At 48.4% G+C, this 26,677-nt stretch overlaps 1 protein-coding gene across 1 annotated transcript in view; it reads left to right on the top strand.

Annotated features, from left to right (window-relative positions):
• The window catches only part of LOC144827541 (putative thiopurine S-methyltransferase), a 209,049-nt gene that overhangs the window by 40,931 nt on the left and 141,441 nt on the right, over positions 1-26,677 (top strand). The gene's annotated exons all lie outside the window — the stretch shown is intronic.

Genomic DNA, 26,677 nt, shown 5'->3' with positions numbered 1-26,677 from the left:
AGCTCCGTAGGGTGCCCTTAGACGCACAACTAAAATCTGCGCTTCCTGCCGCTTGATGCGGTTCCCTTTTTGCCCATAGTAGACGTGGGCTAGTCTCCAACTGGTGAATGGTGGCGCCAGGAACACCACCCTGGGTCACGGCAGTGGGGGCACTGCGAGAGCTCCTTCGCTGCTCAGCTAGTACTGCCCCTTCGAGGAGGGGACGTGACTGGGGGTTAAAGTCAGCACAAGCAGCTTTGCGTCCAGGGAAGGATTTGGCAGGACTGGTAGAGGTGGAGGGCCCAGGAATAACGCCCATAGGTGAGCTGCATACAGACTGTTGGTTCAGTTAGAGGTCCACCTCAAAAAAAGACCATAACAAATTTGGCAAATGCAGTATCACTAAAGGGGAAACAAAATAGTTTGGTTTTAAAAGCCCAGAAAATTACCGCTTCACTCAGATCATATTTCAAGGTCAGGACCGACGCAAGATGTTGTGAGGAAAGTATGGAAAGTAAAAGGCTCACCTCTGAACAGAGATGATCGGAGAGCAGAGTGAATGTTCTGAGCAAAGTAAAGATTATAGACCCGGGAGACCCTGGTACTTCCATAGTACACCCAGCGGTTACAACACAAAACAGATTTTTGGCCCTGAATATGGAGGAATTAAACCCCGGGGAAGGATGAGACACTGGGGAGTAGCACAATGGGGTTGGTGGAACCCCAAGTTCTGAGGGTGCGGGTATGGGCGCCAGTAACTCAAAGAGCTGGGACGTGGTGCAGGAGATGCTTGGCCGCCTAACCCAAGAAATCAAAGAACGCTTTAATACCTCCGAGGAAAATCAAAAAGAAATACAGGAAACATGTTCTAATCTGGAAGGGGAGATAGAAGGTCCTACCCTATAAACGCAGGAGCTGGAGTGTGGAGTTCAGGATTTACAGATTAAAGTTTAAACGAATACTCAAGAGGTGGTACGTCTGAAGCAGAGAGAAAGGGTACTAACAGAAAAACTTAAAAGGCTGGAAAATAATGCCACGATAAAAAATCTCACAATTTTGGGTGTGGTTGAAAGGTTGGAAGGATCTGACATCAAAACGTTTGTGATAAGTCATTTGAAAAACTCCTTCTGCAGGAGGTTTTACTGTTAAACCTGGATACAGAAATCCAACGAATGCACAGAGATCCCTTTAAATTACACCCTGGACGGAAAAAACATGAAATATCTTGGTAAACTTTCTATCGTTCTCTGAAAAAGAATTTTTTGGGGGGTTAGCTTTTAAAGAAAAATCTCTGCAAGCGTTGGGGGGCCACCTTCAGGATCAGCTCGGATATTTCCAAAGAAACAGCAAACAGACAGTGGGAGCTGGGAAACAGAATAGATGAGTTGAAAACACTGGGAGCATCTGTGCAAATGAGGATCCCAGCTTTTCTAAAGATGATGTGGCAGAACAAGATGGATAATTTCTCAGATCCTGAAGAAGTGGATACATTTATTTCGGAGGCAAAACAGGGGACTCTGGGCAATCAATATCTATATTTCATTCTTGAGAGACATCACTTCCTTTAAACGCCTAGCTGTTAAAATGCAAGACTCCTGCAACAGGATGTGTCATCGTTCGAATTAATGTTTATTTAAAAGCCAATAATTCTTCAACCAAAGAAAATAAATAGCAGAACTAAAGTAAAAATATATTCTGTCTCACAAATAGATCTCAGCCCATTTTCTTATGAAAGCAAAAGGGAACTTTACCGCATATTGCTAGTGGAACAGTTGAAAGCTTAAAAACAATGACAACAATAAAAATCAGTGCTACCTTTATGTTGAGCGGCTCTGTATTTTGTTTATATGAAAACTTCACTATTTTCTGCCTCCTACATCACACTGTAGACTTGAGAATTGTGCCAAGTCCCTATTATTAATATCAGGATTTCACAACAAACTGATTGGCCATTAATTTGATTAAACCTGAATCCTCAAAAAGCATTAATGTTTTAGGGCCATATGTAGGTAATCACATATTACCAATTCCAAAATACTGAATTTGACCGATTCGGTATTTAGGAATCGGTAAATGTGATGTAGCTAATGATTCGGTAAATTTTACCAAATCGGTAAGAATCGGTATTTACCGATTCGGTATTTACCGAATCGGTAAGTCCCATTCATTCCTATGGGCCTGGGAATTACCTGTTCGGTAAATACCGAATCGGTAATAGGGGGAAGACCTACAAGGGTGACAGGTTGTCATATTAACACCCTGTTGCACCCCTGAATAGTGCATGGGTGCACATGTGGTACACATACATGCCCTAAGGGCATGTATGTCTGCCACATGGCATTGTTAAAAATTGCAAAACATTGCAAAAAATTGCTTTTTCACGGTTTTTGATATTTACCACCAACTTGTAGTCCTGAAATGAGAAAAACACTCATTTGAGTGCTCCTTACATTAAGGATTCAGTAATGTACCGAATCGGTATTTTAAGAATTCGGTAATTTACCGATTCCTTGAATTACCGATTCGGTAAATTACCGAATCCTTCAATTTGGCCTCCTACATCTGAAAAGCCTAATACTGGTTGGTAACGGCCGAAATTCTGTCATTTCTGCCGTTAACGACCGGTATTAGGCTACCTACATCTGGCCCTAAGTTTATTAAATTCTCATAAAGTGGCAGGGGAATTTTTCTAATGGGAGAACTCATTCAGCTGTTTCACTGAACGATTTTAGTAGTTAAAGCTGAACACTTTAACTGACCATCATAGGCATTTTGATTTAGGTATGATTGCCACTCAGTTGTCCAAATCTTGTTTGAGATCTCTGCACTTCTGTCCACTTGTTGCCTTTTCTATTTTTGCACTGGTGCTTTCCAGTAAAGACTATTGTCTGCAGTCTGCAGTGCTATTTATTGACTTTTTAAATGTTTCCAGCTAGACTGATGCTTTGGCCATCATTCAGAAATCTGTTTTTTTAAATATTTCTTGCTGTCTTTACTTTATACAACAAATATAATATCCTATAGGACAAAAGCCTGTTGGTTTGTTAATGGGGTGCAATACATCTGTTAGTAAGAAACACATCTGTGGGCAGTTGCTAGTGAGGTTTTTTTGGGCCATTTGTGGATTTAGTCACATCACCCCCACTCCTTGAGCATCCGGCTGCGGTAATAGCACAGTTTGACACCTCTGAAAGTTATCTGACGAAGCAGACACTCATTATACATTACAATGACATTTTGAGGCTAACTTTTCTTTCTCAAGTGACACATTTTAAACATTCAAATAACCTATTTTTAGAATTGTCCCATGTGGTACTTAGAATAAGTATCCTTTATTAAAAAATATATTTTTTTAATTAACATTTGTATCATACAGCATATACACACAATTAGCTACAATCAGCAATCCACAGATGAAATTTGTAACAATGTCCAGTACATTCAAACTTAAAGTCTTTAACGTTTCATTGCTTTTAGGGCCCACTCACCATTTTATTAATCTATCCCCACCCTGACTGGGGGGAGGGGTGGTCGTGGGGAGGCACGAGAGGTAATTCCAGATGTGTCCATATCCTCTAAGCCCTCTCGCAACCCTCATCCTAAAAACCTTGAAACGCTTTCTAGACCCCCCACACCTTCTTCTATTTTTTGGGGCATCCCCTGCTTTGATACACCACCCGTTCTGCTCTTTGACACCAATCCATGTCCGATAACCTTTAGCTCTTGGTCGGGGGGCTTCACTGCCTCACGCCCCTGCTATATTTCGCTTCGCCTCTCCAGCCGCCAGCGCGAGCTAAATGTTCTGACATTTAGGCCATGATTCCTCACTATTGATATGAGGAGCCGCTTAGCATCCAGTGGGACCGATTGTGACGTCACATGGGCCATTACCTCTGCTATTTGTGCCAAATACTCTTGGATCTTCGGTAATTCCCAAAGAATATGGAAAAATAAACCCTCTTGATTGCATCCCTGTAGGCACAGCAGTGTCGCCACCCTTCCCATCTCACATAGGAACATCTTTGAATATTTAGATCTATGATAAATCCGCAACTGCACCAGGCCGAATCGTGTCCTAATAACGACCCCCCTTGGGCTTTGTATTGCATCTATCCATTCATAATCCTCCATTCCCCCCAGGTCCTCCACCTATGCTTCTCTTAACTTCACCTGCGGGTCAGGGGAGTAATTAAGCAGTTTTTTTTATAGATGTTAGAAATACACTTCTCTGGCATAGGGTCTGCCAGCAGCCTATCCTCTAAAGGGGACGCCTCGGGCAGCTGTTTCCCCTGCACGATATGCTTTTGGTTCAAATATATGCAATGTCCTAATTGCATATATTTGACATTTTCTGTGTCTGCCAGGTTGAATTCTTGATGAAGATTGGCAAAGGGCATCAGGGCCTGTCCTCCCCATACATTCCTCAGATGCTCTATCCCTATTAGTTCCCATCCAGCAAACCCCACCAAGCTGCCCACCTCACTCAGCAAATCACTATGCCACAGTTGAGTTCGGTCCGTCAATCTGCCCGTCCACCCTAAAAATGTGTTGCCTCCTTCTAGACCTTAACCCCAGTCCGAACAGCAGTAGCCCGTGTAGGTAAGAGCGGTGAGGCCGGGTTGGGGGGATTTCGACAGATAACGAAGAGGGAAAATTAACTATTTATTTAATTTTCCCTCGTGGTCGTCGGTTGAATCCCCTCCCCAACCCGGCCCCAACGCACTTACCTGCATGGTCCTCAGCTGGGACCGAGTATGTGTCGGTAGGCTCCGTTCTATTACCTTTCTGTATAGGATTTCTTCAAATAGTCCCTGGATCATCGCAAAACTATCCATTCAATAGGCCGGTTTCTGCTGATCCGAGAAGGCGCAGTCACTCACCACCTATAGATCCGACGCCCAACAATATAATTTAATGTCAGGACCTCCCTCATACACTCCGCTTTGTACCTTGCGCAGTGCAATTCTCAAAGTCATGCCCTGCCTTAGTAATGTAGAGACTTCCCAGTGTATTCTCTAGAAGGTTTCTGGGGGGGACCTTGAATGGGGTGTTCTGGAACACATACAATAGCCGTTGAAGGGAAATCATTTTAAAGAGACACCTTCCTCATTAACGAGAGAGGTAAGGATCGCCAATGGGCTATATCTCCCCTTAGCCTACCAAGTTGCAGGGCCACATTCAGGTAAAGAAATTCTTGTGGGTCTCTAGTGACGTGGATACCCTGATATTTGAAGCTACTGTGCCGCACCTCGCCTACACAGTCAGGCGGAAACCTAGGCTCTCCTCCTGCCAGAGGGAAAACCACTGATTCAGACAAATTTATACTATAGGTGGAAAAGGATCCAAGCAACTTGAAGACTTGTAATATTCTGCTGACGGAGTGATAGGGTTGTTCTATGTAGAAAAGGATGTCATAGCATAGAGTGATATATGGTGCACCCAGCCCCCAGACGCCTGTATTCCTTTTATAATGGGTCACATAGCACCTATTCAGGCAGTGGCTCCAGAGCTAAAGCAAATATAGGCAGTAGGGGGCAACCCTGTTTCGCTCCCTTGTGTAGTGGAAATTCCTGGGAGTCTACTCCATTAACCTGGACACTTGCCAGGGAAGAGCGGTACAGGAGGCGAACCCACCGCAGTATTTTGGGCTGATATCCATCCTGGCCAGCACTGCAAAAATAAAATTCCCTTCTATATTATCGAATGCCATTCTAGCATCTAGGGCCATCAAGGCTGCCGGTCCCTCTTTAGCTGATTCCATCATTTGGAGCACCCCATACAGGCACCGCAATTTCAGACTTGTGTTTCTATGAGGCATCAAACCAGATTGGTCGGTATGCACAAGGGAGGTAATCACCTCAAGGAGCCTAGTAGCTAGGATCTTAACTAGTACCTTAGATTTAACGTGTGATCGGTCTATAGGAGCTAAACTCCACTGGAAATTACCGGTCTTGTGAAGCACCACTATCATAGCCATTCTTTGACCTTTGGGTAGGCAACCTGCTACGCCCACTGCCTAGAACATATCTAGCATTGGTTTGGCCACACTGGTCACACAAAGTTTGTACAATTCTATTGGCAGCATGTGTGGGCACATTTCCTTGCCGTATTGAAAATTATGGATAGCAGCTATCACTTCTTCTTCCGTTAAATCGTGGTCCAACCTCTTCCGGTCATCTTTTTGCAAGAGCACGTAGGCCTATTCCTTGGAGAAAGGCTCACACTCTTCCTCCATCCTAGCCGTGTTTGAAGTATACACCCCTTCATAATAACTAGCAAACCTACCTGCTGTTCTGGCATTGGATGTCTGGACTGCTCCCTTTTTGTCAGTCATCCCTAGCACCCAGGACCTGGTCTGATCTCTCCTTTCTGACCAGGCCAGTCATTTTCCAGCTTTGTCACCCACATCATACAGTCGGCGTTCTGTCGCCGAATCAGGACTCCTTGCCCTATTTTCCGCCAGGGCTCTGAGTTTATGCTGTTTAAGCCTCAGTAACGAGCCAGGGCCGGTGTACCTTCTGTTGTCGACTCGCACTACAACCATTGGTCCCTCTTTGTTACCTCCTATCAGGGACTGTCCCTAGCCTCAAAGAACAGTCTTAAACACTTCCCAAAGACCACGAGCCGACTCCACTGAACCCTGATTTTCTTTAAAGTATAGCTCAGATGCTTTCCGTATTTTACCACTCACGATCCAGTCTTGGAGGTACCAAGTGCCCGTGAAACCTTGAAAAATCTACTCGCCCACTCACAATTGCGAGTAACATTTTATCAGGTCAAGCTATTTTTAGCTCCCACTAGTCCTATCTGGCGAGTAAACTCAGGTTGGAAAGGAACAGGTGTTCTATTCTTTGAAAACGTGAATGGCTATAAAGATGCCATTACATCGTGTTTTATCTTGACACATTTGCTGTCTGTTCAAGGAAACAGGCCAAATGTCAAGTTTGTCTTTTAACTAATTGCTGCTTTGAAAATGAGGCTTAATTGTCTCTCTCTTACTAGAGTTAGAGAAAAAATAATTGACATCTTCAGACAACTAGCTCACTTGACAAAAACCTTTAACACAATACTGAACTAAATAGCCTATAAAGTAATATTAGACATTTTTCAAAATATATCAGGAATTACAAAAGCAAGTTTTTTTGTAATTAAGAAGTGTGATGCAAACAGAGTTAAATAGGAGCAAAACAGACCAGAACGCTTCACTTGGTGATGTGCAAGTGACACATATTTGCAGAATCTCTATTTCCAAACATTATTCTTTGTACACTATATAGTTTTATCAGTAAAGCTGCATGTCCATCGGAAAGTGTGAAGCCATTTCAATGTAAAATCTGCTGATAACAAATGACAGTGTGCTACTGCTTTGTGCTTTAGTTATGCATTTATTAACATTACATTTGAAACATGATTTTTAAGAAAAATTTCTGCCCCCGCCCTGTTCAAAATGCTGTTAATTAACTAAGAGGCAAGTCAGGGGTCATGTATATCGTATATATGTCGCTAGATTTGTATTATATATGGAAAGAATATTTAGTCTATTAAATGAAACAACTTTTTTAGTACAACAGACATCCTGAACTCACACATTTGAAGGTTACCCACAATCACATCATTTGAAACCACTTTATGGGTCTAGAGCATTACTAATAGGTTGAGTAGATTATTTAAGTCACTAGGCCTGCAGGTCTAATAACATTTTAATGACTTTTCGAGGCCTGCCTGTAAGAGAACTCCTATGGGAGCGTGATCAGAAATGCCTCTAGATTAGTGCATGTCCGCCGTGAATTTCGCTGCCGTTGTGGTGTGCGAAAAGATGTAGTCAAGACGAGAAAAGCTATTATGTGCTGAGAAAAGGTGCATGTATTATATGTGGGCTGGATTGTGTAACCTCCAAAGATCAGCCAGTCCCAACGCTCCTACAAAGAACAGTGGGCCTTTCCCTCCCTTGTTCTGCCCCCCCCATTCTGTCTGCTTCAGGATCAATCACGTCGTTCATGTCCCCTCTCAAGACCAGTGTTTTTTGCAGCATTGCTAAGAGCGGAGAAATCACATCTGAAAGGGTTGACGCATGCAGACGAGGCGGGACATAAACAGAGCAAAAATGGATTGTGTGACCCTCGCAACTGCCGGTAACAGCCACATACTTCCCCTGTGGATCTTTCCATGTGGAGTGTACAATAAAATGGCACCGACTTCTTGAGCGGTATGCCCACCCCTCCAGAGCCAGTGGTGTAACCTGAGTGAGCTATCATCTTATATCCAAGTCGGTCAAGGGCTTTGTAATGTGTGCCACTGAGGTGAGTTTCCTGGATCAGGACCACATCTGGGGAGTGTCGCTTTAATAGTTGTAGTACTAGTGTTTGTTTAATTTTGTTCCCTAGGCGATTGACATTCCATGAACATATGTTCAGATCTTACCCCCTCAAGCATGTCCTCTCGTACTATCTGTGGGTCCAGGAGGTCACTAGGCGTAGTCCGCTGCTACCACCCCCTCTGGCGCCAACCACTCCAAAGTACTTAAATGTGAGAAATGAGAATTTAAATTCTGCTTGCAGCGTGTTCTCCCACCTGAGTGTGGCCACTGATGTGCTGCAGCACAGTCCCAACACAGCCCCTGCGGCCTTGCCCAGTCCAGCCAGGGTTATCTTTCACTTATGTGGCAGCCAGACGTAGGGATATATACACCAGTCTCAGAGTTTGTCTGTCTGCAGTGTCCAACTTCCAGACTGCCTTGCTGGTTCGTGCTGCTTACCTTATATCCTGAGCGCAGGGTATTGCAGAGTGCTCCTCAGCTTCGCTAGCCCTGCTCGTCGGATTTTGTTGACTTCGGTCATGCGCTACTCTCGGTCTCCGCAGTGAAGGCCCTCCCTGCTCCACCGCTTCTCTATGGGCCTCCACCACTTCGGGGTCGCCTATTGCTGTGTTATTGGCCCTTATTAACTGGTGCGTTTCTCAGGCCTTTTTTTCTGTGGGGCAGAGCTCCACTACCCAGGGTACTCGGTGCTCTAGCGCACACCCACAGAGACCAAGCACCTCCCTCTGGACTGGCTCACGGCGTGTGCACCGCGACCTGCATCTTACGATCGGTGGTGCCTTCTTCAATGCCATATCGCAATGCAGGTGCAGGCCTCAGCTCCGTATCCCAGCACACTGCCTCTTTTGCGCTTCACTTGCCTCTAAGGAGTCTGAAGTCCAACGCAAGTTCAAGTTCAGGCATTTATAAAGCGCACTGCTCACCCAGAGGGTCTCAAGGCGCTAGAGGGAGGGGTTCACTGTTTGTCGAATAGCCATGTTTTCAGTTCTTTTCTGAAGGAGATGTGATTCTGAGTAAGGCGGAGGTGGGTGGGGAGTGAGTTCCAGGTCTTGGCAGCCAGGAAGGAGAAGGATCTGCCACCCATGGTGGTTTTTCGGATGCGCGGGACTGCGGCGAGGGCTTGATTGGATGATCTTAGTTGGCGGGTGGGATAGTAGAAGGACAGTCGGGTGTTGAGGCATTCGGGTCCTAGATTATAAAGGGCCTTGTGTGCGTGGGTAAGAAGGCGGAAAGTAATTCTTTTGTTGACGGGAAGCCAGTGGAGGTTTTTTAAGTGACCGGTGATGTGCTCTTGGCGCGGGATGTCTAATATGAGTCTCGCTGATGCTTTTTGGATGCGCTGGAGCTTTTTCTGCAATTTTGTTGTAATTCCGGCGTAGAGTGTGTTGCCATAGTCCAGTCGACTCGTGACCAGTGCATGGGTGACAGTTTTTCTTGTTCCGAGGGGGATCCAGCGGAAGATCTTTTTGAGAATGCGAAGGACGTTGAAGCAGGAGGACGATACGGCGTTGACTTGTCTGGACATTGAGAGAGAGGAGTCTAGAATGAAGCCAAGGTTGCGTGCATGGTCTGTGGGTGTGGGCGCTGATCCCAAAGCGGAAGGCCACCAGGAGTCGTCCCAAGCTGAGGGGGAGGATCCTAGGATGAGCACCTCCGTTTTGTCTGAGTTGAGTTTTAAGCGGCTCTGTTTCATCCATTCGGCTACTTCTTTCATACCTTCGTGAAGGTTGTTTTTGGCGGTGTTGGGGTCTTTGGTGAGGGAAAGGATCAGCTGGGTGTCGTCGGCGTAGGAGATGATGTTGAGGTTGTGTTGACGTGCGATGGAGGCGAGGGGACTCATGTAGACGTTGAAGAGGGTGGGACTGAGTGAGGAGCCTTGAGGTACGCCGCAGATGACTTCGGTGGGCTCTGAGTAGAAAGGGGGGAGTCGGACTCTCTGGGTTCTCCCGGCTAGGAACGAGATGATCCAGTCCAAGGCTTTTCCTTGAATGCCGATGTTGTTGAGGCGTTGTATGAGGGTGTTATGACAGACAGTGTCGAAGGCGGCGGAGAGGTCGAGTAGAATGAGGGCCACTGTTTCACCGTTGTCCAGGAGTGCTCGGACGTCGTCGGTCGCCGCAATGAGGGCGGTTTCGGTGCTGTGTTTGGCTCGAAAGCCGTTCTGTGAGGGATCCAGGGAGTTGTTGGATTCAATGAAGGCTGCGAGTTGGCTATTGACGGCTTTCTCTATGACTTTGGCCGGGAAAGGGAGGAGGGAAATGGGTCGGTAGTTTTTCAGTTCTGAGGGGTCTGCTGTTGGTTTTTTCAGAAGGGCGCTGAGTTCGGCGTGTTTCCATATTTCTGGAAAGGTGGCGGAGTTGAAGGAGCAGTTGATGACATCGCGGAGTTGGGGAGCGATGATGGAGTCAGCTTTGTTGAAGATGTAGTGGGGACAGGGGTCAGAAGGTGAGCCAGAGTGGATTGAGTTCATGAGGCGAATGGTGTCTTCAATGGTGATTGGGTTCCAGGAGTTAAGGTAGTTAGTTGGAAGGGTGGGATCTGAAGGAGGTGGGGTGAGTTGTTCATTGGGAGTATTCTTGAAGCTGTTGTGGATGTCGGCAATTTTGTTGTAGAAGAAGGAGGATAACGCATCGCAGAGGTCTTGGGAGTTAGTTATGTCGTTGGATGCTGCGGGAGGGTTGGTGAATTCTTTGACGATATTGAAGAGTTCCTTGCTGTTATGAGAATTGTTGTCGAGACGGTCCTTAAATGCTGATTTCTTGGCGGATCGAATCAGTTGGTGGTGTTTGCGGGTGGCTGTCTTGAGGGAGGCCATGTTGTCTGAGGTTGGTTCTTTTCTCCAATTCTTCTCCAGGGTGCGGCATGTCTTCTTGGATTTTTTAAGGTCATCATTGAACCAGGGAGCCTTTTTGCTGGATGATTTCAACTGGTGTTTTTTCAGGGGTGCTAGTTCGTCTGCACTGTGGGTAATCCATTGCCTGAGGTTGGTGGCCGCTTGGTCTGGGTCCGTTGCTAGGGTGGGAGTATTTTGGCTGAGTGATGTGAGGAGTTGGTCGGTGGTGATTTTGTTCCATTTTCTTCGGGGAATGGGTTGTGGACGGTTGTGGGTCAGGGTTGTTTTGTAGCTGAAGTGAACACAGCTGTGATCCGTCCAGTGGAGAGCTGTAGTGTGATCGAAGGAGATGTGCTTGCTGGAGGTGAAGATAGGGTCGAGCGTGTGTCCGGCTGTGTGAGTGGGGGTGTCAACAAGTTGTTTGAGTCCGAGATTGGACAGGTTGTCCAGAAGGGTGGTGGTGTTGTTGTCGAGAATGTTGTCAAGGTGGTAGTTGAGGTCTCCTAGAAGAATGTAGTTCTCTGAGGCGAGGGCGTGCGGGCTGACGAAGTCAGTGATGTCGTCGCTGAATTGAGATCGGGTGCCTGGGGGCCTGTAAATGAGGGTTCCTCTAAGTGTGGTCCTGGGGTCGGTGTGGATCTGAAAGTGGAGGTGTTCGGCGGTTGCAAGATTGTCGTCAGAGCTGGTTGTAATTTTGATGGTGTTTCTATGGACGATGGCGATGCCTCCTCCAGTTTGATCGGTGCGGTCTTTTCGAATGATCTTGTAAGTGTCCGGTATGGCTATGGCGATGTCGGGGGCAGAGGATGCATTCATCCATGTTTCAGTAAGGAAGGCGATGTCAGGTGACGCAGTGTCGATTAGGTCCCAGAGTTCGGTTGCATGTCTGTGGACCGAGCGGGTGTTCAGTAGGATGCATTTCAAGTCGTTGGGTTCGGAGCTGTGAGTGGAGGAAGTGCGTTTGGTGAGGGACCTGAAGCAGTTGAACTTACAGGAGAGGCAGGAGAATGGGCCGTGGGTACGTCCTGGGGTAGCTGCGCAGCAAAGTGGGGTGCGTCCGGCGTTGAGGGCGAGGAGAGTAGCGGCATCATAAGTTACTCTGGGGGGTTGGGAGCGGCATAGAGCAGGGGGACGGGCGCTGGGCGCGGTCCAGGCGCGGACGGGCGCAGACGGGCTTACCTTTGGCGCACCTTCGGCGCGCATCCGCTGCGCGTGGACGCTGCGCGCATTTGCATCTATCATAAAGTATAGGTGGGGGGAGGGGCGAGGGAGGGGCAGCTGGGAGGCGGGTGCGTGCTGGGGAGCCTCTCTACGAGGCAAAACAAACAAAATGGCCGGGTAGGATAAACAAATGACTAGCCAGGCGGGCAGTCCGATCTACAATGCAGTCAGCAGTACAGCCAAAACACTTAGAGCAAAAGCGAGTGCACAATCAATAGTAGAATATTCAGCAAATCAATTTAGACCAATGCGAGCGCTCAATTGATGGTAACACTGCTTAGCAATTCAATTAGGCAAAAAGCGAGCGCACAATTAATACTAGAACTAAACAGCAATTCTAATTAGGCAAATGCGAGCGCGCAATTAATAATTCTATGAACAGAGAAGTAGTCACACTGAGATACCAGGCAGCCAGGGAGAGCGCTGTGAAATGCGGTCAGGGAGCGTGGGGGAGCGACCTCTTCTCACGAGGATAGGGAGGTCACCTAACGCAAGAGACACCTATTTACTACGTGCCCAGAATCGACTTCTCCAGTGGGGGTCCGAACTTGGGGCCCCATCCGCCCGCCACCGTAACAGAAAATGGGACCGACCACCAGAGGTTCGGCTGTCTCACAAGGCCAATTAGGATGCGCCCGCCACACTGGTGGGTGCTAACTGGCCTTTAACATTGCGTTCTGTGCTGCTGGGTGCATCTTCCACCGCAATGTCAAAACTGCATGGTTTGCATTGCCATGCACAACGTGACAGGCACTGCGCAGTGCCTGGCACCTTGTGTATGGCAATGTAGGGGGCTACCAAGTGCAGCCATCCCACCACCTCGGGGCCCGTAACGGGCCCCAACGCACTTTCCGCCGGCCTTTCCATGGCGGCATCACCGCTGTGGAAAGGCCTTTAATCTTGCACATCATAATGTGGATGGCAGTGCCTGCTTGGCACCGCCACCATATTATGCCCCAGAACCGCACGACAGGCAATCGTAACGATTGCCTGCCGGCGGAAAAGCAGTGGACGGACTTTCGATCCGCCACGGTACCCCCCGCCATACTAATATGGCGGGGGTAAATCAGGTACAGATGGCGGGCGGATCGCAACCGCCCACAAAGCGGTGGAGATCCACCCACCATCATAATAGGCCCCTTGGTTTCTGTTCAGCTGCAGTCCTCCAATCCTGTGTGGAGTTTGGTGAGTACACCTCTGAAGCCAGTGCGGAGCCGGGAAGATGCTGGCCGGCACCTAAATACACCACCTCTCTCTCCGTATATGCACTTCATCTAACCATCAGGCCATGCCAACTAGCCAGTGCCAGGGTGACGCCAATCATTCCCTGGATCTAAGAAGGAAAATTGCCATTAATGCTTTCCATGATGATGCCGGATTAATACTAGATCGATAGGAGTGCTGGTAGAGACGTATACTCGGCCATCTTGTCAGGCCACGCCCCTCTAGTCACAGTGTACTTATCGAGCTTGTTCGTTTGCGCGGATTTGATCCTACGATTTCTGACTATATCTGCCGTGTTGGGACTCAGATGCGAGACTGCCTCTTTAGGTTCTGTCTCTCCCATGTGTCACTGGAAGCTCGGTGTGTGCGCGCTACCAGGGACAGGCCATCCCTTCTAGGTGTCTTCCCACGTAAGGCGGACCTCTGCTCATCCAAATCATTTTCCCAGGTGTTCACACCCTGGGCTCCCACCCTCTCATGTGCCTCACTGTTCCAGGCCCAGTCCATAAAAGTTTCCAGCCCAATAAAGTGATAAATTATTTTTGGGTGTAAAATAATTAGATAAGTGAAAGAGATAAGCAAAAGGGACCGCTGTGATGATGCAGCAATGCTACATCTTAAAACTCAACCAGACTTCATCAAAGGGTCCCCAGGAATTCTTATTGTTGGTGGTGATTGTTGGTGATGCAGGATTAGTTCAAGAGAAATTGAGTTTTGCTTTCCACAGGAAAACCCCTTTAAAAAACAAATTGCTCACCATAAATAGACAATCAAACAAATGTACTCATAGGTTTGACATTGTTTTCTGACCCTCCATATTACTTGCCAGTTTGGTAATTTAAACAGCAAGTTAGTATTGTAATTATAAGTGCATTTATATTGCGCTTACCTGTGCTTAATTATTAAAAATATAAGTGCCAGGCCTCATCAGGAGGCCATCGCAGCTTGCACCACACACTACCCCTGCCAGTGCTGCCAGTGACAGTGCCAACACAACTACAAACCATGACACTCCTATAAGTGTAACAATTCAGAATGTTCTATGCCCCCAAAGCTATAAGAATGGCATGGGTGACATATTTATCATTTTTAATGTATATTGAGATAAAAACAGTTGTTGTGCTCATCTCTAAATTAGACAAACAGCACCACCATGTGGCAGAGTGCCTTAAGTGCCAGTGCAGAGCACTGGAAATCCACCAGTTCAAAATATGCCCTTACTACCCCAGACAAGGTGTTGATGCACTTTACGCTGGGGCAGCACGCTGCTCCTGAAGCCAAGGTTAGTGGTCAGTCCAGCGTTATTTGTCACTGTTTGTTTTTGGAATTAGTCATCTGTGCTCAAGCAAACTATTCTATGGATTCACTCCACTTTCTCTGTGGTAGATGAAATTAATAGGAGTAAGTTGTTATCATTGGGCGGGCTGTGGGGGAAAGAGGAAAGTGTAGATGTTTGGTGGGGTTAATAGATGAGATGGAGGAGGTTAGGTATTGTAAGGTTGTAGGACTACACAGTTTAAAATAGGAGAGGTTATGATCTTTGAATGAGTTGTAGACAAATTGCAAAAATGTTTTAATGCAATTAAGGCAAACATGCAAGTGACTTAGCAAAGGTTGTGCCCAGAAAGCAAAAACCCCCAGAGGATGGGAAAGAAAGCAGAGGGTCATTCGAAGGAAAAAGGAGAGGTGACAATTTAAAATTCTAAGTAAAAGTAAAAGATCAATTTTTCAGATCAGATTTTATGAATAAAGAGGGCACTTTTTAATCCAATATGCAATGTGAGGATGCAAGACTCTACAAAGAATCAACCTTATTTACATGTGAAGAAGGTGCTATATTAGTTACTTTTGATAGGTACCAGAATTGGACGAATAGCCCGTGTGATGCTCGGCTACCACTAGTCTTTGCATTAGGCTACCACTTGACTTATCAAGGACAACAGATCAACTCAGGGTTTGGAAGCTTAAAATAATGTCTGGGGACAGGGGATGCTGCAAATGGTGGAGTGGAAGTCTTCTCAAGTTTGTATCACATTATTAATTGTAAAGCAAGGTGGAATCTATTTTGGCCACCTCTGATTTGACATGGCACAAGCTGGAGGGTCCACAGACAATGCAAGCGTGTTGCCTGGATTCCTGTGGCTGGAGGGTGGAGACCTTGACACCGAAATGTAATTTTTTCTTTGAATATTTTTATTATTATCTTTATCAGCATTAATGCATTTCGTACATGGAGGTACATCAGAACAACAAAGAAAACAGCAATCTGAATGAAACAGTACATTGTCTGTTCTCCCATATATCCATCCCTTGTACCCGACAGGTGTAGGAAGGTGGATATCTGACTATGGTTACCCCCAACTTTTTGCCTAGTGTTTTGCTGGTTTTTGACTTAGTTGGCTTGGGATCCTGCTATTCAGGACCCCAGGCTTCCTGCTCTCTCGGTTAAAATGGACTCCATGTACCCTAGGTACATATCTAATTGGATACTGAGTCACCTTATCAGTCCCTGTACAGTGTACCTTAGGTGCCCAGGGCATAGGTGTACCCAGGGCCTACCAGGGGCTGAAGCATGTATTATGCCACCCCTGGCTGGCCATCTAAAACTGACCCAACTGGCTGCACGACAGCTGGGGCAAGGTGGTGTAATCACCCTTTGCTGTAGATATAGTATACCTATATCTAACCCTAAAATGGACACATATCCTCCTATCAGTCACTCCTATGGCAGGCCTTAACAATCCTGAAGGCAGAGTGCTTGGAATTATGTGAGATGGTGCTCTGGCATGAGCTGAGCCCATCTGCAGCTTGCAGAACCAAGTCCTAATAGCTGTTCCATGATAACGCTATACCATGTACTCTTAAGTGCATTATCGACCTCGCGGTTGAATGCTAACACTGGTATAACATTATCAAAACATGTCGAGTAAGGTGTCATACGAATTGGAATACTACCCCCTCGCCAATTCTGGCGACGGGGGTAGCATTCCACCCTTCTAGAGGGACACGACATGTATGTAACTGTGAACCCCGGTTAAAGTTAACTCGAGCCTTGGCATCGCAAAATGGATGCTGCCACCACAGACACAAGTCTGACCTCCTGCTGCTGGGAGTCCTTCCAGCGAGGGAGGCTTGGACAAAGGGTTTCCTGCCTTGGGAGGTGCTAGCACCACCCCAGACAGGATTTTGTGTATTGGGTAGGATAGGCCTGAAAGGAATGAGACATGCCGGGGGCACACAAGGTGCCCTGTGCATACACCGGTTCAAACCAGTTGCTGGGGCATCCCTGCCCCAGCTCTGGCGCGAAAACCGGACAAAGAATAGGGGGTGTAACCACCCCCCCTTCCTGGTCCCACCCAGGGGAGGGACCTAGTCAGCAGTACAGCCCCCTTTAGCAGGATAAAGGTAGGAGCTGGTCCCATACCAAATTAGATTAATCCTGAACTACTCTACAAGAAGAAACTCTGGACTTCAACGTTCTGCTCCACAGAAGACTGAAGAACATCTCCCTTGTGGGCAAGGAGTGTCCACCCTGCAACTGCAGCCACCATCAAGCGTCCAGTGGCTTCACTTTGTCGTCTTCCCTCGAGGATCCAGACTTCAGAGCCCGACGAGACCCGGACTCCCAGACCTCTCCGACCTCAACTCACATCTGCAGCACAGCTGAGATCCGTGGGTGTGACGAGACACGTGGGACCGGCCATCTTGAAAGAAACTGCACCTTGCTTTCAGCACAACTCCCGAGGTAAACTCGACCAAGTGCTTTGGGGACTGAGAAGCCCCAGCCCCGAGCTGCCTCTGCACCGAAGATCAGCCCTCCAGCATCCACGAGATCTGCGTGGGGCCCTTCTGCTTGTTTGCTGCTCGACGCGTTGTCTGGTCACTTGCCGGCTGGCTAGTGACCTCCTAGACGACGAATCTTGAAATCTTCACTGCTGGTCTGGTTGCTCCAGACTGGCCCTTGCTCCCTTCCAAAAGAGGAGCACCCCGGACTCTCCTAGTCCGCACCAGACGCTTTCTCCACTCACCGCGTGGGTTGCCTTTGCCAAGGCCTGTTGACGCCGATTCCGGAACAGACACCGCCGACAGCGAGAACCTGCGTGGGACAGCTCGTACCTCCATCCTGGTAGTCGAAGACACCTCCTGGTCCACGTGGCTGCCGAGTCAGGCGTCCACTCTTCACCTGATTGCGACGACGACATCTGGTTCCTTCCTGGTTCCACTCCAGTCACTGGCTAGTGACTGTGAACATTGTCCCCTCTGCTTTAAGGTCCTCTTCTTCACCGATCTACCCTTGGATCGCACCGGACATCTTCCTCCTGGTCGCCTGCAGCATCTTTTCTTTCAGGCTCCATTGACTTCAACGCAGAAACCCGACACAACTTCGCACCTCTGCACCCGCAGCCCGTGGGTGAGGTAACGAGAGCATTTCGGTGCTCAAGGGTAGCTTGACTCTCCTAGTGTCCAGTTCCACAGTCGATTTAGTCCTAACTAGTCAGGATTGTCCGTACTTACCTTTTACCTGAACTGTACCGTCCATAGACGTTGTTACACATCCCGTGTGTGAGTTCAAACTCTGCACCCGTGTCCCGTGGGCCTCCTATTACTTACCCAAGGTTAGGATAGCATAGTCTCAGCGGTCCTGCAGCCTCTGGACAGCTCCATTTCCTCTATCGACTCTCACATTCCATTTACTTAGTATATGGTTTGCCGTGCCCCTAGGGCACCATTGTAATTTTGTGCAACTTGTCGTATTTTTCATAAGAGATTGTCATGTGCTTAGCCCTCTGATCTCATAAAGAGTTCAGAGGTGTTTGTTATTAATAAATATATTGTTTATTTTCATAACAACCTGTGTGGTGTCCTTTCATCTGGTATTCAAGGGGTTATTTTGTGGTAAAACAGCTGGCTTCACATGCCATAACGAGTTTAGCCTAAGACTGCTTTTGTCCATGCTACCACTAGGATAGCTGGTCTATAAGGTTGACTTACAACCAATCACCATAAGGGTTGTTTGGACTGATACAAGGTGATCACTAGAACTAGTGAGCATCATATGTCAGGCCAACTTTTCACATTGGTGTGCAGCGGTTGGGCATTGAGCTTGCTGTTGTTTTTACAACGTATAATCTTGAAATATCATTTGAAAGATCACATAAGGTACTATAGGTACATATAACAAGCTTAGAAATACTCTGAGTTCTACTGAACCAGCTGTTGTAGTAGAAAGGGCCTAGCACACCCTGACTACAACTCTTAGCAAGGGATCAGTAGGAAAACCCATAGTGTAGGTAGGTGCATCACTTACACCTCACTAGAAAGCATGTCTACCACAGGAGAGACTTCAGAGACTCCCCTAGTGGTTAGTGACCCTCCACAGGGCCTTTCCAGATATGCAGCTCTCAGTTTCCAGATGAGACAATTGTGTACCTCCAGGAAATTGAAACAGGGTTCTAACCCTATCACTCCTTTTCTGTCAGGTCTCTTAGAGACATATGATGCTAGAAAGGCCTCTAACCCAGGCCCCTCTAATCCAGATGGGAGCATGCCCCCCTTAGAAGGTACTCGTGGTGATCCAGACCTCCCGGAAACAGAAGATGTAGATGAGGAGGAGGAGGAACCCTCTCGGGATGAGGCAGACAAAGGTCCTGTAGTAGTCAGCAGACTAACCAGGGCCAACTTAGACATGCATAGGGAAGGTACTGGGGGACCCCCAGTGCTGACCCTTAGCAGGCCTAACTTTGGGGTTAGGAGAGATAGATCTCCTTCTATGGACTCCAATAGATCTTTGCACTCTCATGCATCTGCTCAGAGGAGAATGACTTCCCCTCAGAGGAGAGAGCATGAAGCAAAGATGAAGAGAGTTAATCTGAGGATCCAAAGGGAAGAACTTGCCCTTGCCAAAGAGAAGCTTGCCTTTGCTAGAGAGCAACAGTTGAGTAGGTTAGCACCCACTGGTGGCAGCAATATCCCTAAGGATAAAGACAGGAGTTTTGATAATAGACACCTGAGTAAAATAGTGCCCTACTATAAGACAGGAGATGATATCCACAAGTGGATGACTGCTTTGGAGAGAGCGTGCAAAGTACACCAGGTACCCCAGAGTCAGTGGGCAGCTATATTGTGGCTCTCCTTTGAAGGTAAAGGCAGAGATAAGCTCCTCACTGTTAGAGATGAGGATGCTAATGACTACCAAGTCCTGAAAAATGCACTGATTGATGGGTTTGGCTTAACCACTGAACAGTACAGGTTAATGTTCAGAGACACCCCGAAAACTCAGGCTCAGGATTGGACTGATTTTGTTGATTGTGCTACTAAGGCTCTAGAGGGCTGGTTATTGGGAAGTAAAGTTACTAATTACACAGGATTGTACAATCTCATAATGAGAGAGCAAATCTTAAATAACTGTCAAAAACAGCTTTTGCACCAGCACCTGCTAGACTCTGATCTGACCTCTCCACAAGAATTGGGTAAGAGGGCAGACAAATGGGTCAGAACCAGGTTTAGGCCTACGAATCAGGGTGGTGACCAAAAGAAAGAGACTACCAAGCCTCAAGAGAAAGGTGGGGATAAATCTACAGAGAAGACTTCCCTAGGGCTCCAAAACTCTAAGAATGGGGGTGGGTCCCAAGACACTTCCTCTACCCAGAAGAAACCTTATTGCCATGCCTGCAAACAGGTAGGTCATTGGAAAACTGATAGCAGTTGCCCAAAGAACGACAATAAGGAAAACATACCCCCAAGTAACACTCCCAAACCTCCTGTTACTACTAGTAGTAATCCCCCAGATGGTGGGAGTGCCCCCAAGAATGTGGGTGGTTTTACTTTGGGAGTTCCTGGGGACTCTGGCCTAACCAGGTCCTTAACTCAGATACTCTTGTCTGTGAAAATGGCATGGGGTTTGCCAACTTCACCGATTGTCCCAACACTTTGGGCAAATACAGACAGGAGCCCCTCATCAATGGTTTAAACGTTGAGGCCTATAGAGACACAGGGGCTAGCATCACTATGGTGACTGAGAGCCTAGTCCCCTCAAGGCAACTTACACCTGGTGCCACATACCAGGTGACAAACATTGATGGAGTGCAGAAAAATCATCCCATGGCAGTGGTAAATCTCAGCTGGGGAGGTGTCACTGGCCCCAAGAGAGTGGCAGTGTCATCAAACTTGCCTGTAGATTGCCTACTGGGGAATGATTTAGAGATCTCAGCCTGGGCTGAGGTAGAGCAAGAAACCCATTCTAAAATGGTAAATCTTCCTGAACAGGTTAGGAGGGCTGTGCCAGTCTCAGCCCAATCTCAAATAGATTCCTTCCCTGAAAAGGTTAGCAGGGCTGTGATGGTAACAGCCCATACCCAAACGGAGTCCCTCCCTGAAAAGGTTGGTGGGGCTGTGATGGCCACAGCCCAAACTCAAACTGATTCCTGTGTTGTGAAGCCTGAAACTATGGATCACTCCACACAAACAGAGAGCATTGAGGAGGAAGAGAAATCTCCCTCCCACCAGACAATAGGAAAGGATCAGCCTCCTCAGGGAACTGATCTTACCCCTTGTGAAGGAACTGCCCCAGAGGTAGTCAGGCCTAGCCTGGTAGAGCCCCTGATGTCAGTGGACCCTTCCAAGGTGGGACCCAGTCTGGAGCAGGTAACCTGCCCCTCTCTACCCTGCCTCAGTCAGCCCAGGGCTACAGAGGTCAAGGAGGCCAGTGAGCCCCAAAGGCCCCCCTGTCCAATAGAATAACCCCATCAGCAGATTTGGGACACCAAAGCTAGCAGCCCTAGCAAGGTGAAAAAGTTAGAAACTCCTGAGGGATCCCCATTAAACTTAGTTAGGGACCTCCCCCAGATGGACTCTGCTGGGCACAGCCAAACTTGGGACCTAAGGGCCCCAGACCTGACCTGTCCCTCCAGTAAGCCAAACAGAGGGACCCAGCCTCCAGCTTTAGGTAGCCAGAGGTTGACCCTGAGAGCTCAACACAACTCAGTCGTGGAAAGAAAGGCCTATATGGTGGATGATGATTGGAGGAAGCTGAGCCCAACTTTAGTGGAGCCTCACTTCAGTACTCCATCTCAGCATCAGCCTTTTACTTTGCCAAAACACACCACAGGTAGAGATTCCCTATGGTGGAGACCCTCGGATACCCTTAGGGTGAGGGATTGCTTAGTGGATCATGAGATAGGGGGTAACCATGCCAGTGCTGGTACTTCCTTATATGGCCACTTAGGCAATATAGGCTTACCTGGTCAAGGATAGCCTTATCTCCCTTCGTTTGGGGGGGGGTTATGTAGGAAGGTGGATATCTGACTATGGTTACCCCCAACTTTTTGCCTAGTGTTTTGCTGGTTTTTGACTTAGTTGGCCTGGGATCCTGCTATTCAGGACCCCAGGCTTCCTGCTCTCTCTGTTAAAATGGACTCCATGTACCCTAGGTACATATCTAATTGGATACTGAGTCACCTTATCAGTCCCTGTACAGTGTACCTTAGGTGCCCAGGGCATGGGTGTACCCAGGGCCTACCAGGGGCTGAAGCATGTATTATGCCACCCCTGGCTGGCCATCTAAAACTGACACCACTGGCTGCACGACAGCTGGGGCAAGGTGGTGTAATCACCCTTTGCTGTAGATATAGTATACCTATATCTAACCCTAAAATGGACACATATCCTCCTATCAGTCACTCCTATGGCAGGCCTTAACAATCCTGAAGGCAGAGTGCTTGGAATTATGTGAGATGGTGCTCTGGCATGAGCTGAGCCCGTCTGCAGCTTGTGGAACCAAGTCCTAATAGCTGTTCCATGATAACGCTATACCATATACTCTTAAGTGCATTATCGACCTCGCGGTTTAATGCTAACTCTGGTATAACATTATCAAAACATGTCGAGTAAGGTGTCATACGAATTGGAATACTACCCCCTCGCCAATTCTGGCGACGGGGGTAGCATTCCACCCTTCTAGAGGGACACGACATGTATGTAACTGTGAACCCCGGTTAAAGTTAACTCGAGCCTTGATATCACAAAATGGATGCTGCCACCACAGACACAAGTCTGACCTCCTGCTGCTGGGAGTCCTTCCAGCGAGGGAGGCTTGGACAAAGGGTTTCCTGCCTTGGGAGGTGCTAGCACCACCCCAGACAGGATTTTGTGTATTGGGTAGGATAGGCCTGAAAGGAATGAGACATGCCTGGGGCACACAAGGTGCCCTGTGCATACACTGGTTCAAACCAGTTGCTGGGGCATCCCTGCCCCAGCTCTGGCGCGAAAACCGGACAAAGGATAGGGGGTGTAACCACCCCCCCTTCCTGGTCCCACCCAGGGGAGGGACCTAGTCAGCAGTACAGCCCCCTTTAGCAGGATAAAGGTAGGAGCTGGTCCCATTCCAAATTAGATTAATCCTGAACTACTCTACAAGAAGAAACTCTGGACTTCGACGTTCTGCTCCACAGAAGACTGAAGAAAATCTCCCTTGTGGGCAAGGAGTATCCACCCTGCAACTGCAGGCACCATCAAGCGTCCAGCGGCTTCACTTTGTCGTCTTCCCTCGAGGATCCAGACTTCAGAGCCCGACGAGACCCGGACTCCCAGACCTCTCCGACCTCAACTCACATCTGCAGCACAGCTGAGATCCGTGGGTGCGACGAGACACGTGGGACCGGCCATCTTGAAAGAACCTGCACTTCGCTTTCAGCACGACTCCCGAGGTAAACTCGACTAAGTGCTTTGGGGACTGAGAAGCCCCAGCCCCGAGCAGCCCCTGCACCGAAGATCAGCCCTCCAGCATCCACAAGATCTGCGTGGGGCCCTTCTGCTTGTTTGCTGCTCGACGCGTTGTCTGGTCACTTGCCGGCTGGCTAGTGACCTCCTAGACAACGAATCTTGAAATCTTCACTGCTGTTCTGGTTGCTCCAGACTGGCCCTTGCTCCCTTCCAAAAGAGGAGCACCCCGGACTCTCCTAGTCCGCACCAGACGCTTTCTCCACTCACCGCGTGGGTTGCCTTTGCCAAGGCCTGTTGACGCCGATTCCGGAACAGACACCGCCGACAGCGAGAACCTGCGTGGGACAGCTCGTGCCTCCATCCTGGTCGTCGAAGACACCTCCTGGTCCACGTGGCTGCCGAGTCAGGCGTCCACTCTTCACCTGATTGCGACGACGACATCTGGTTCCTTCCTGGTTCCACTCCAGTCACTGGCAAGTGACTGTGAACATTGTCCCCTCTTCTTTAAGGTCCTCTTCTTCACCGATCTACCCTTGGATCGCACCGGACATCTTCCTCCTGGTCGCCTGCAGCATCTTTTCTTTCAGGCTCCATTGACTTCAACGCAGAAACCCAACACAACTTCGCACCTCTGCACCCGCAGCCCGTGGGTGAGGTAACGAGAGCATTTCGGTGCTCAAGGGTAGCTTGACTCTCCTAGTGTCCAGTTCCACAGTCAATTTAGTCCTAACTAGTCAGGATTGTCCGTACTTACCTTTTACCTGAACTGAACCGTCCATAGACGTTGTTACGCATCCCGCGTGTGAGTTCAAACTCTGCACCCGTGTCCCGTGGGCCTCCTATTACTTACCCAAGGTTAGGATAGCATAGTCTCAGCGGTCCTGCAGCATCTGGACAGCTCCATTTCCTCTATCGACTCTCACATTCCATTTACTTAGTATATGGTTTGCCGTGCCCCTAGGGCACCATTGTAATTTTGTGCAACTTGTCGTATTTTTCATAAGAGATTGTCATGTGCTTAGCCCTCTGATCTCATAAAGAGTTCAGAGGTGTTTGTTATTAATAAATATATTGTTTATTTTCATAACAACCTGTGTGGTGTCCTTTCATCTGGTATTCAAGGGGTTATATTGTGGTAAAACAGCTGGCTTCACATGCCATAACGAGTTTAGCCTAAGACTGCTTTTGTCCATGCTACCACTAGGATAGCTGGTCTATAAGGTTGACTTACAACCAATCACCATAAGGGTTGTTTGGACTGATACAAGGTGATCACTAGAACTAGTGAGCATCATATATCAGGCCAACTTCTCACAAAAGGAAAAAAAGAAACATTAAACATTGCAAGCAGTACTGTGCAAGGATGCGCTTAAATAATAACAGTTCACAGTAATAGTCACCACTGCCACATACAGCCTGTGAGGCAAGTAAGCAGGTCAAGGAACCATGTTCTTCAAATAAGCAATACAGGCGCGAATCAGAGCCCTTTTTTAAGCAGTCATATATGGTCCTAGCAATTAAAATTGGTTATGTGCCGACCAAAGGTCTCCGTCTCAGGCTGTGGGCATGTTATGACAGGTGTGGTCTTGTACCTTCTAAGCGTTCCAGCATGCCGTATCATTTACGACGTGTTTCAGTGCCCCCCGCCCCAAGGATGTATCTCCTGTGTACTGCCCGAGCAAGGCATGCTCGGCCCTGAATGTCATGCTGTGCCCGCGGATAGTGATCCGCAGTATGGTTGCCGGGCAGGGTCCAGCAAGGCCGCTTGCGGGGTCAATATTCAATTCTTTTATTAAACAAGTTAACCAGTGAACTGAGTCCCATGAAAACAGGGATGGGATCTCGTGTGAAGTGCAAAACTAAAACCAATCAGAAATTAACATGGGCAAGTACGGGTGTGTATGGGCTGTTGATAACAACATGAATCATTTGGCGCGAAAATCTATCGTCTCGGTGTGAGGTGGGTGGGGGAAAAAAGGGAAAAAAAAAACCCTCCGGGGTTGTCTCTCTCAGGGCAGCCGAGTATGTTCGTGTGCGTGTCTGACGATTAGGATCACCTCCTCGTGTGCGGTCTATTGCAGAGATATCATGTGTGTGTGGGGGGGGGGAGGGGGGCCATCCCCCACTAATGTGCATGTATCCGGCCGGCAAGTGAAGGGACGTGGACTTAGATAATACCTCTCTGTAAAAATGCCTGGTGGAAGGCGGCTAATATATCATCCCAGGCTTGGGCTATGGGGTATTTGCGGGCGCCCGCGGTCTCCTCCCTATGTAGAGCCACGCTCTCCGCTCTCGCCCAGTTGTCGAAGGAGTGACGCCAGTGTATGGGTTGCGGGGCCTCACCATTCTTCCAGCGTTTGGTGATGAGCCGTTTCGCTGTGATTAATCCAAGGTCCCAGAATCGAGCCGGAACCTTCGTCAGTTTGGTTCGTCTGAAGAGGCCCAACAGGCAGGCCTCCCACGTGTGTGGCAGTCCTCCTCCCGCCCCCGCTGTCAGTGTAGCCGACACCGCCTCCCAGTAGCCATGTAGGGAAGGGCAGGCCCAGAGCATGTGCAGGAAACTCGCGACTACCAATCCGCATCTGGGGCAAGCCGCCGTGGTCAGTTCAAAATAGCGATTTATCTTGTCCGGGGATAGGTACACCCTGTGTATGACATAGTATTGAATAATTTTGAAGCGGGAGTTGCGTGGGATATTGAGAGTCCCAGCAAGAATCACCGCCATTCCTTGTCAGTCCAGTTCCGGCCTCTGTCCGCGGCCCACTTCTCACGCAACCGCTGTGGGGAAAATTGTGTGTGTATGTGCAAGGCCTGCGCAAGCCAGTGAACCAAGTGGGACCCGGACCCCATCACATGTAAGTACTGTACCAGTAGGTGGGTCGGCAATTCCACTGTCAAATCACCCCAGGCACGTGTTAGCGTGCGCATGAGTGTTGCGTGCGTAAGGAATTGTCCGACAGGTAGCTCCGCGTCAGCTGCTAGCGTCTCGAACGGAATCAGTGCGCCTTCCTCGTAGAGGTCGCCCAGTGTATCAACTTCGGCCCGCGTCCAGCTGTGCAACATCGCGTCCGTTAGCGCGCCATTTTCCCAAGGTGTCCCCAGTAGAGGCAGGTTCGGGGCATATGTCTTGGTGTTGCATGTAAGCTTCAGGCCACGTACGTAGCATTTCCGCGCCACTCCCAGGTGTATCTGTGCGGGGCAGTGGGATTTCGACAGTGGATGAAACCATGCGTGTATCTGCGCGGCATTCGCAACCATTGTGTCCGTGGTGGTGTCGGACAGGTTTCGTCCGCTCAGCCAATAAGCCACCCACTGCAGTTGTGCAGCCAGGTAGTATAACTCCTGGTTAGGGACAGCCAGTCCACCAGCCTCCACCGGAGCAT

The sequence above is a fragment of the Lissotriton helveticus genome, chromosome 4_1 (genome assembly GCF_964261635.1).
Source record: "Lissotriton helveticus chromosome 4_1, aLisHel1.1, whole genome shotgun sequence".
In the NCBI taxonomy this organism is placed as follows: Eukaryota; Metazoa; Chordata; class Amphibia; order Caudata; family Salamandridae; genus Lissotriton; species Lissotriton helveticus.
The sequence above is the reverse complement of the archived record's forward strand: the minus strand, read 5'-3'. Positions and strand labels throughout refer to the sequence as shown.